The 10110-nt window shown below is 35.2% G+C and overlaps 1 non-coding gene across 1 annotated transcript; it reads left to right on the top strand.

Moving 5' to 3' along the window:
- Positions 1 to 9655: 9655 nt before the first annotated feature.
- On the top strand, positions 9656 to 9762 carry LOC145103643 (small nucleolar RNA R71). Its single transcript, XR_013706723.1, has one exon. It is a non-coding gene; the product is annotated as a small nucleolar RNA R71 (small nucleolar RNA).
- The last annotated feature ends 348 nt before the right edge of the window (positions 9763 to 10110 follow it).

Here is a 10110-nt window from a genome sequence, read left to right as displayed (position 1 = left end):
GTCTGTAGCACATCAGACCTAGGACTTATAGGACATTTTCATGAAATGAGAAATAAATCATACCTAGGTTTTTGAGATTGAAAGCTCCATACAAGCCTTTCACGTAAAACGATTCCGACAACAACCCTAAAATTTCTGCCATGATCGACGACTTGTAACTTGCGCTCCAGGCAGTGCAATTAAAATTCCAACGGTCGAAACTTCAATATATATCTTGGGAAGCTACACTCCAAATTTCTAGATGATCCAACGGTTCAATCTATGGGGATTGTCCAAGCGCTTCTGAAAGGTCTTCAAAAACGAGAATTCCAAGCAAAATGGATATTAGGGTTAAGTTGTGTTTAAGGGTCCTTAACTTAAGTGACTGACAAAATTAGGCCCTAAGGACCTCAATTCAACCCAAAACATTTCCCCTTATGTCCTTACGTTTGAAACAATAACTTTATTGCCCCTCTATGCAATATTATGACTTTAAAGTCCTCAAGTCTCAGTTCGGTTCCTCATAACTCCACCTATCATCGATTTGACATTCAAGTAATTATAATTTCATTTCATACACCCCATACTTAGTCTTGAAATATAAATTTAACTGTTGGAATTCAAATATTTGAATTTGTAACCTCAAACTTTTATTTGTTTGACTCATGATTATAACTCTGTAAATTAATCGGAAATTAGGGTGTTACATGATGTTCACCAAATGGATGTGAAAACTCTGTAAATCCTGCTGCTAGAATTTCCACTATTAGATTATTGTTAGCTCTTGTAGCTATACATAATCTTGTGATTCACCAAATGGATGTGAAAACTAGATTCTTGAATGGTGGCTTGGATGAGGAAAGTTACATGAAACAACATGAAGGGTTTGTGATGCCTGGTAATGAACATAAGGTGTGTACGTCAAAAAAATCATTATATGGTTTGAAACAAGCACCAAAACAATAGCATTAAAAGTTTCACGATATGATATTGTCTAATGGTTTTTCATTAAACCAGGATAACAAATGTGTATGTAGCTAATTTGATTCTTCTGGTAAAGGAGTTATAATTTGTCTATATGTTGATGATATGTTAATTTTTGGTACTGATCAAGGTGAAGTTGATAAAACCAAGAAATTCTTATCATCTAGCTTTGACATGAAAGACATAGGGGAGGCTGAGGTAATTCTTGGTATAAGAATTAGAAAAGGAAACAATGGGATTTCAATTTCTCAATATCATTACATCCAGAAGATATTGAAAAGTTTAACTTTGAGAATTGTTCTCCTGTTAGCACTCCTGTAGATCCTAGTCTTAAGTTTCTACCTAGTAAAGGATCTCCAATGTTTCAACTTGAATACACAAGGGCTATTGGTTGTCTAATGTATGCCATGATTAGTCCTAGACCTGATATAACATATGTTGTGGGAAGGCTTAGTAGATATACTAGTAATCCTATTTCAACTCATTGGCAAGTTGTGAGTAGAGTATTCAAGTATTTGAAAGGGAGCATGAATTATGGTTTAACTTATGGTGGATATCCTTTGGTTTTGGATGGATATTCAGATGCCAGCTGGATTAACAACTTTGAGGATCACTCCTCTACAAGTGGTTGGGTGTTTCTTCTTCTAGGAGGTTCCATTTCTTGGGTATCTAAGAAACATACTTGTATTACTAACTCAACCATGGAGTCTGAGTTTTTTGCATTGTCTGCTACCCATAAAGAAGCTGAGTGGCTAAGGAATTTGATTTATGAAATTCCATTATCGCCCAAATCGATATCTACCATTTCTATCAAATGTGACAGTCCTGCAACCTTGGCTAAGGCTTATAGTCAAGTGTACAATGGAAAGTGTAGACATGTAGGTGCTTGACATAACATGATTCGTAAGCTCATCATGACTGATGTGATATTTGTGGAATTTGTAAAACCTCAATTGAATTTAGCCAATCATCTAACCAAAGGGTTAACAAGAGATCTTGTGCACAAGGCGGCTGTAAGGATGGGTTTAGAGTCCACTTAAAATCTTTATATTAAGATACCCAATTCCCATATAATGAAATATTAGATGTTGAATTCAATGTGGAAAGCTTGATATTTGAAAATTGGATCACATTATTATCATCATCCCAAGGTATGTGTTCAGTACTACAAGTTTAGGAGGTTGAATTTATATTCTTAATAGTTCTTTTGAAAAATTGCATTTGCAGGTGCAAGAATAAAAGGACTACCTATATAAGCATGATGTTTAGTTGCTTCAAGAAGTTAGGACTTAGACTTGATATGTTTATTGAAGGATGGGATACAAGCTAGTAAAATATCGTGTCAAGTTAGAACTTATGAGAATATAAATTGTTGTGTGTATTATCTTCATGTATTGAGTATGAATAGAAATGGTTCAATCCTTAGTGAAACCCAGATATTTGAATATTTGGAATGAATAATATACTAATTTGAAATTCGATAGTCACGACATTTCATTTTTTGATGTTCGTAATATTACACCTACTAGTTTTACCAACTATCTAACTAACTATTATTACTAAGGGAGTGGACCTACTCAAAAATAATATAGCACAAACAGTCGGGTATCGAACTCAGGGAGAAGATTTAGTTAACTAACCTAATTACTAAAAATAAACCAAAAACAAGCAAAAGTTTAAAATGTTTTTTTTATCTGATTTTACAAGTTCAGACAAACTAAAACAATTAACTAATAGTTTTAATCAATATTCTAAAAACGGTTACGTTTATTTCGAATCCACTTCTCCTCTACGGTTGGCTGCTAATTATGGATTATTAAAGTTGGTTACCAATTATTATTCAAGTCCAAATTTATTAATCTTTTCACCAATTCATGAACTACCATGTATGGTCATACATAAGCAGGACACATAATTAGTTACTAATTATAGATGAGCTATGTAAGATTTATCTAATCAAACACAATTATGGTAATAATTTATGTTGTCTAGCACAACAAAATTAGTTACTTTTATCACTTATCTAAGATTTGGTCGATCCTAGCTCTAGCAATTTAATAGTCACTAAACTACTAGGTAACAAGTTCATGTAATTTAATGGTCACTAAGCTACACAAAACCTGATTTCAAGCAATCAAAGCCGCAAATATCAACATGCTAGGTAATGATAATCAAACACAAACATAGAACCAAGTATTAAAATTCATAAATTAGCTAACTAAACCATAGAGTTAAAGCTTCATCTAGGGAAATGAAAGTAACTAAATTTAGCTACTCATGGCTGAAAACACAAACATAATCTCAATATAAGTTGACATGATTAAAGTATACCAAAATAATTTAATGATGTGTTTTTCAATCTCTAAATCTCCTTCAAAAGGATCTTTTGTGCACTTCTTGGACTCTAAAATCGGTTCTTCAAAATACCTTTCCTCCAGAAAGCTCTCAAAAAGTCTCCAAAATCCTCCTCAAATGGTAAGAATGAAGGAATATTTATACTTTGGAAAATACGTTGCTCACGTCGTGATAATTAGTGTCTCACATCGTGAGCTAAGTAGTTATTCGTATTGAACAAGGATTCTGACTTCCTGTATGTCAATTTTCTAGAACTTGGTTCTCACGTCGTGAGATTTGATCCCTCATGTTGTGAACTCGGTCTTTGGCTGGAATTTTTCTTCTTTGAAGCTCTAATTCTCCAAAGCTCCTATTCTTGTCAATTATGGTCCTTTATCTTCAAGAGTGTTCCTTTTGGCTGCAACATACAATTTAATCCAATAAGTACCATATATCTTTGCAAATAACCAAAATATAAAATAAAATGTATTAAAATACTGCCTAAAAATGTGTATAAATATGGCAATATAAAAATACCGCAAACTTACCTTTTTCTTGCCCTCTAGCAAAATTAATTAGTTTTTAAATTAAACTTTCATCACCAATATCACATAAGACACTCCATTTTGAACTCAACCATTATACCAAGACCTCAATGCACATATTTAGGTCTAAGGTTCCTAAAAAATTCCCAATCCTAAATACTCACAATCCTTATGAACCTTCACCTCTTAGCTTATACGACACTCATTTCTACAACCCTCCGAATCCATCCTCAAAAATCTTTCTTAAACTTAAGGTATTTTTGGTTAAGCTACCCAAGCATACATAATCTAGAAAGAATTACAACTTTGATACCACAATGGAGCTCTTGGAATTCTTCACTTCATTGATATTTTCTCTTTGATTTCTTTGAATTCACCACCTTTTTCTTTGATTTTTGCTATCTTTAGAATTTTTGATCTTTTGATCTTTATACTTTGACAACTCCAAAATTCTTACAACATTTTGGTAATCTTCTCTTTTCTTTAATATCTCACTATTTTCGCTCAAATCCTACATGCTTAAGCAAGGGAGCTTAAATTAAACCTTTATTAGTTAGAGGTATTAGTCTACGTGCAATGACTACATAAGCTCTCCTGGATAGATTTCAAGTACGTGATGCAAAACTTATTATGCCATATAAGCTACAAGATTATCTTTCGTTTCTCATGACTTTTCACTAGGAATGGGAAGCCACAAATACACTATAACATATGTTGGCTCAATTAAATATTTGAGATCGAATTGGATCATCACACGCAACACTAGCAACTTATTTTTTATTATCACTAGATTCAATTTTTAGATTATTATTTCAAATCTATTTTTAAAATCTTAAATTCCTAGTAATTTATTTTTTGAACTCCTACCCCACACTTATTACATAGAATTCCCTCATTGTACGCATAAAATAATTTAAAAGCAATGAAAGGGAGGAAAAAGAATAGACTCCCCTAGGGTAGTAGTAGCGAGATCGATTCCAGAATGCATGTGGAAAACTTCAACACATTGAGTATGTGATTAGAACTTGGATCTTTTGAGATACGTAATTGTAGCAAAAAAAATGTGAATCAGAAACTTGCATCTGCAAGAAGTGTGGTGCATAAAATCTTCAAAGCACAGTATCTTAATGTGGAAAAACATATGCGAACATACGCCACATTGTAAAGTGGGAAGAGCAAAAGAAATGCCATTTTTTTGACTACTCACGACATGGTAATAGGAATCACGTCGTGGTGTCGTAATAAATAGAAAGTTGAAGCTTGATGGCATAGAGCTAAAGACGTGAGGAGTGAAGGCTCACGTTGTGAGAATTGGATCTTCACAGATGCAGTTTTGAAATAATTCTTTATTCCAAGTGACATGCAATTGAAAGAATAGATGAATTTAAGACCCTACTAAGAATCTATTTTTCTTCACTCTTGCCTCATATCTAGTCTCTTTTTTCTCTCAAAATTGACCCCAGACTTATTAAAAATCATGGGCCTCGACGCATAACTCGAAATGATACGGCTTTTCTCGTACGCTCTTATCTCTATTCTCTCATTTTTCTCTCATGATATTCTACTAAATCTGCAACAAAACAACATATGGTAGAAAGACGAAAAACAACCATCACATCGTTTGGTTACAAGTTTTTAAACATAAAAACTCAAAAGCTAAAACACACTAAAAATAAAAAGATAGAGAATGATTCTTCATCTTCGTCATCCTGTGCTCCACTTATCTCTGCTCTGTCTCCCTGTCGCGACTAATACTCGCTCCATGAAGGGCAAATTGGTTATTGATTTCCTAAGTTAGGTGTTTGATTATAGTTGAAGTGTTGAATCATGTTTTCCATTTTACCACCAATCCAGTTCATACTCAAGCTCATTCGATCAAAATAACCCACCATCATCTCATCGCGGAATGGTCCTCCTCCCATGAGTGCATGTTGTTGCACCGGTTGGCCTTTCTCACCACACCCCCTCACATTTCTTATTCCTCTTGGACGCGGCTGATGCTCAGGTTGCCCAAATTACTCCCCATCATTATCGGCAAATATACTCCAATACGAGCCCATATTAACACTAACATACATGGACTCCAAATATCCCAAAGAAAGATCGTCCCATGCCTTACATATTAAGGTACAAGTCAAAAGAGGCGTCAAAAGACCATAAGACGTCACTAAGTGAGCAACAAAATGTCCTCTTGCGATAGGGCTTCCGGCTCGTGATATGGCCGCCTTGCTACCCAAATAACTACCAAGATGGTATGGGATGTTGCAAAATATTTTCGATGCAATAATAGACAACAAGAAGAACAATTAAATCTAAACATGTCACTTCGTCACCATGCTTTTTATGGTTGATATCAAAGGTAACCAATCGATGGAGGAGTCAATGAATTGGTGTCTGGATGTGGCTCTCTTGAGAGACACCCGAATGGAATGCCCCGTTCGCAAAAAATATCAAAAACTGGAGATCTTGTTTCATTCTTGTCATAAATACCCATCCTCCAAGAAAATGCCGCTAAACTTCATTCTTGATATTCGCCCCCAACGCAAAATACTAAAGCTCGAGAAAAGTATGGATCCACCGTAGTGTCCTTAAGTGATACCGACGCGAAAAACTCCACACATAATTCTTGAAAAATAGGCACGCTGATAGCAAATACATTCTTCCACCCATTATAAGTGAAAGAAAACCTGTCCCTCGTAAATGTCTTCGTGAGATACAGAGCTATCCTCATCGTGATTCCTAGTTCTCCTAATTTGGTCCAATCAATCCGAGGAGACACAACGAATTCTCTTTCATGTAACCACCCTAGCCTTTTTGTAAAATTCGTCGCCACACTTTTGGGCATGTTGAACAGAAGTTGATACAACAGGTGACGGTCAAAAATATTCCTGTAAAACTCCTCATTTGTTCTCCTTGAGGCCATTTTTTTGCAAAATAGACAAGAAACAAACCAAAAGGAAGAAACAAAGATCAAATAATAGCATAAACATCATAGAAAACTGTGTGAACTAAGCTCACGTCATGAGCTCGAAGGCCACATCATGAGTTGTGAACAACAATTAATCATCGGACCAAAATCAGGAATCAATAGTCCAAAATTTTGCCAAGGGTTGCATATAATAGCATTCTAATGTTCATAAATCACACATGCAACAATAGTTTTGTAGAATATATAACCAATTTTGACATTTAGATTTCAAGAACAAACACCAAATCTAAATGCAAAAAATTAGAAAAATTAACAAGATAAGAGAGTGTAGATCTTACCGAAATCAAAGATCACACACGGAATTGAGAGAAGATTGATTAAAAACGGAAAAAATCGAAGTGTGGGGACAAGTGCTTCTCGTTTGATCGTGAGTGGTATTGAACTATATAACTATCATTTCATTTCAAAAAAAAAACTAGATTTGAAAGTGATCGAGATTATCGGGAAGTAATTATTTTACCACGTCGTGGGGCTTAATCCCACATCATGGTGTCGAGGTTTTTTTGACTAAAAATTCAATTTTGTTCCTAAAAATTTATCCACTCTTTAAATTTAACCGTACACTTGATTTTTACTTATCTTTTAAAATAAGATTAATTGGATGAGTATTTATCCTAAAGCATAATGAAAATGCAAAAATAAAAATGCAAGAAATAAAAGAAAAATGAAAAGAAAAACGCAAACCGAACTCGGGTTGCCTCTAGAGAAGCACATCTTTTCCTTGGAGTCATGAGCAGGAATCCATGCCACCTCATGTTGAATCGTTTGGAGTTTCAATCACCATGTGCACCTTCTGTTCCCTCCATCTTTTGATGTATGCTTGCACACTTCTAAGATAAGTTTTTTTAAAATTTTCCCTTTTCACTTTAGAATCACCTTTTTTCGAGCTTTCGCTTAACCCCTTTATTAACAATAAGTTTAGGCCATTCTTTTCATCTTATAGCTCCCTAGCTTTGACATCCTCCTTATCCAAAGTTGGTTGTATCAAGACTTGTGTACTTCTTCTTCTTCATCACTTGACAGGAAGCCTTCTTCACTTTCATCACTAACTAGAAAACATGGATTTTTATAAGCAAAGACTTCAAAAACCATTGGAATTAATGCTCTTGGCTTAGTACGCTTGACTTGTTCTATTGTTTGAATTTCTTCTTCCATCAACTTCTCCAAATCCTCAAGCTCGTTTTCTTCATGCACGAAACATACTTCACTTTGAGCATAGTCTTTCTTGAATCCATCTTCCACTCCAAAAGTTATTTCATCATCTCCCACTCGTAAGGTAAGCTTAGACTCGCGTATATCAACCAAGGCTCATGCGGTATTGAGTAAAGGAGGTCCAAGGATAATTGGGACATCTTTATCCTCCTTCATGTCAAGTACAATAAAGTCTATTGGAAAAATAGATTTTCTAATTTTTACCAAAATGTCCTCAAATATGCCTCGAGGATGAGTTACTGAACGGTTAGCCATACAAATTGTCATACTAGTAGCCTTTTTTATTATGGAAGGTTGAGATTTTGATAAAACGAATAGGGCATCAAATTTATGCTTACTCCAAAATTAACTAAAGCATATTTCTTCATATTATTTATGAACTTACATGGAAGTGTAAGGCGCCCAGGATCTCCCATCTTCCTTAGTATCCCATCCATAATAACCTTACAAATCTGCTCGTTAAGGAATACCTTGGATGTCTTTTCTAGTTATTGGTGAGTGTGAAGTAAATCTTGAAGAGATTTGGCATATTTGGGTACTTGTGCCTCGGATTCAATAAAATGAGTATTCATCGGAATACCCTTAACTTGCTTCATGAACTTTTTATGTTCTTACTTCAGTGGGTGATCTCTTTCCAAATAAGGGAATGTCAAAGTAGGGTTGATAAGCTAGAACATCAGCAAAATTTTTCTGCCCATACTTGGCCCACATCGTAAGGATTCAATCCTTATGTCGTAAGTTTGATAATTCAACAACAATTTTCTTTTCAACTTTTATCTGCTTTGGCTGTGATTCAGGCTGCTTAGTCTCTTCTTTCAAGGCTTGTAGGAACTCATAATAGGGTCGTCTTTAGTATCGATGGCCATGACATGTGGTGCGGGTTTCTTATCGGGAATTTATGGAGGTAGCCGCTCGTTAACCAACATAGTTAACTGCCCGAGTTGAGCTTCAATGCTTTTTATTAATGCTTGATGCTTTCTAAGTAAATCCTGCTATTCTTTTATTAGAGTTAACTTATCTTTAATTGTTTCATCTATTTCATCATGCCTCTTTTATGACGTGGCTGCAAAGCAGGCGAGTATTGTTTCAAAATCCGTTTTCTTTTCGGGTGCCGGTTCTTCTTTTTGATAAAACCCTTTTGTGTTTTGTTTGTACTTCTCTTTTTTTTGGGTTTTTGTACTCATCGTAAGGTAACCATTCCTTCTTCGGAGTCATCCGGTCTTCATCATATCAATCTTCACTTGAGTAGAAGACTTGAGCCTTCCTATTCCCATTTTCATCAAGATGACAATCTTTTATCAAATGTGGACCATTGCAATTCTCACAACCCACTCGTATCGCGTGTATGGATTGGTCCATATTGGTCATTCTTCTATCAATGTTACTTAACATTTCCATAGCCACCGCCATATCTTCCGATGCACCATTCCCGATCGTCCTTGTTCCATCATTACGAGGGTTGTGATATTCCCGTGAATGCTTCAAAAACTCTTCAATTAATTCTTTTATCTCAATGGGATTCTTCTTAGTTAAAGGTCCTCGCGAATCTAGGAGTTTCCTCGTCGTGATATTCACCCCATCATAGAAGATCAAAACCTCTTACGACTCATTTAAATCATTTTGGGGAGAATTTTTGATAAACCCTTTGTATCTCTCCCAAGCTTCATACAACGACTTCACTATTTGTTGTTCAAAGTTTTCTATGGCCTTCTTGTGTTTAGAAACTTTAGATTATGGGAAAAATTGTTTGATGAATTCTTCTTGCATCTGTACCCAAGTGGTGATTGAACTTGATGAAAGTGCCTTTTGCTAGTCTTTAGCTGCTCCTTTAAAAGTAACTTGAAGCATTCGTAACAAGACAGTCTCCCGAGGAACATTGGGAATGTTGAAATAGTCAGCTATGTCATTCACTTCATCGAGGTGCTTGTATGCATCTTCATGGTATTTTCCGGAAAATGGAATATTCTTTAGCGCAGTAAGGATATGTCCCTTAAGATCAAAGGTAGCAGTAGCAGGAATTGCGAGTTGCACAAGTCTAGGACAAGTGTCCTCTCGTATTCTTTTATT

Source organism: Lactuca serriola, chromosome 4 (assembly GCF_051521515.1).
Source record: "Lactuca serriola cultivar US96UC23 chromosome 4, Lser_US96UC23_V15, whole genome shotgun sequence".
Taxonomy (NCBI): Eukaryota; Viridiplantae; Streptophyta; class Magnoliopsida; order Asterales; family Asteraceae; genus Lactuca; species Lactuca serriola.
Note: the sequence above shows the minus strand (reverse complement) of the source record. Positions and strands in the feature narration are given on the sequence as shown.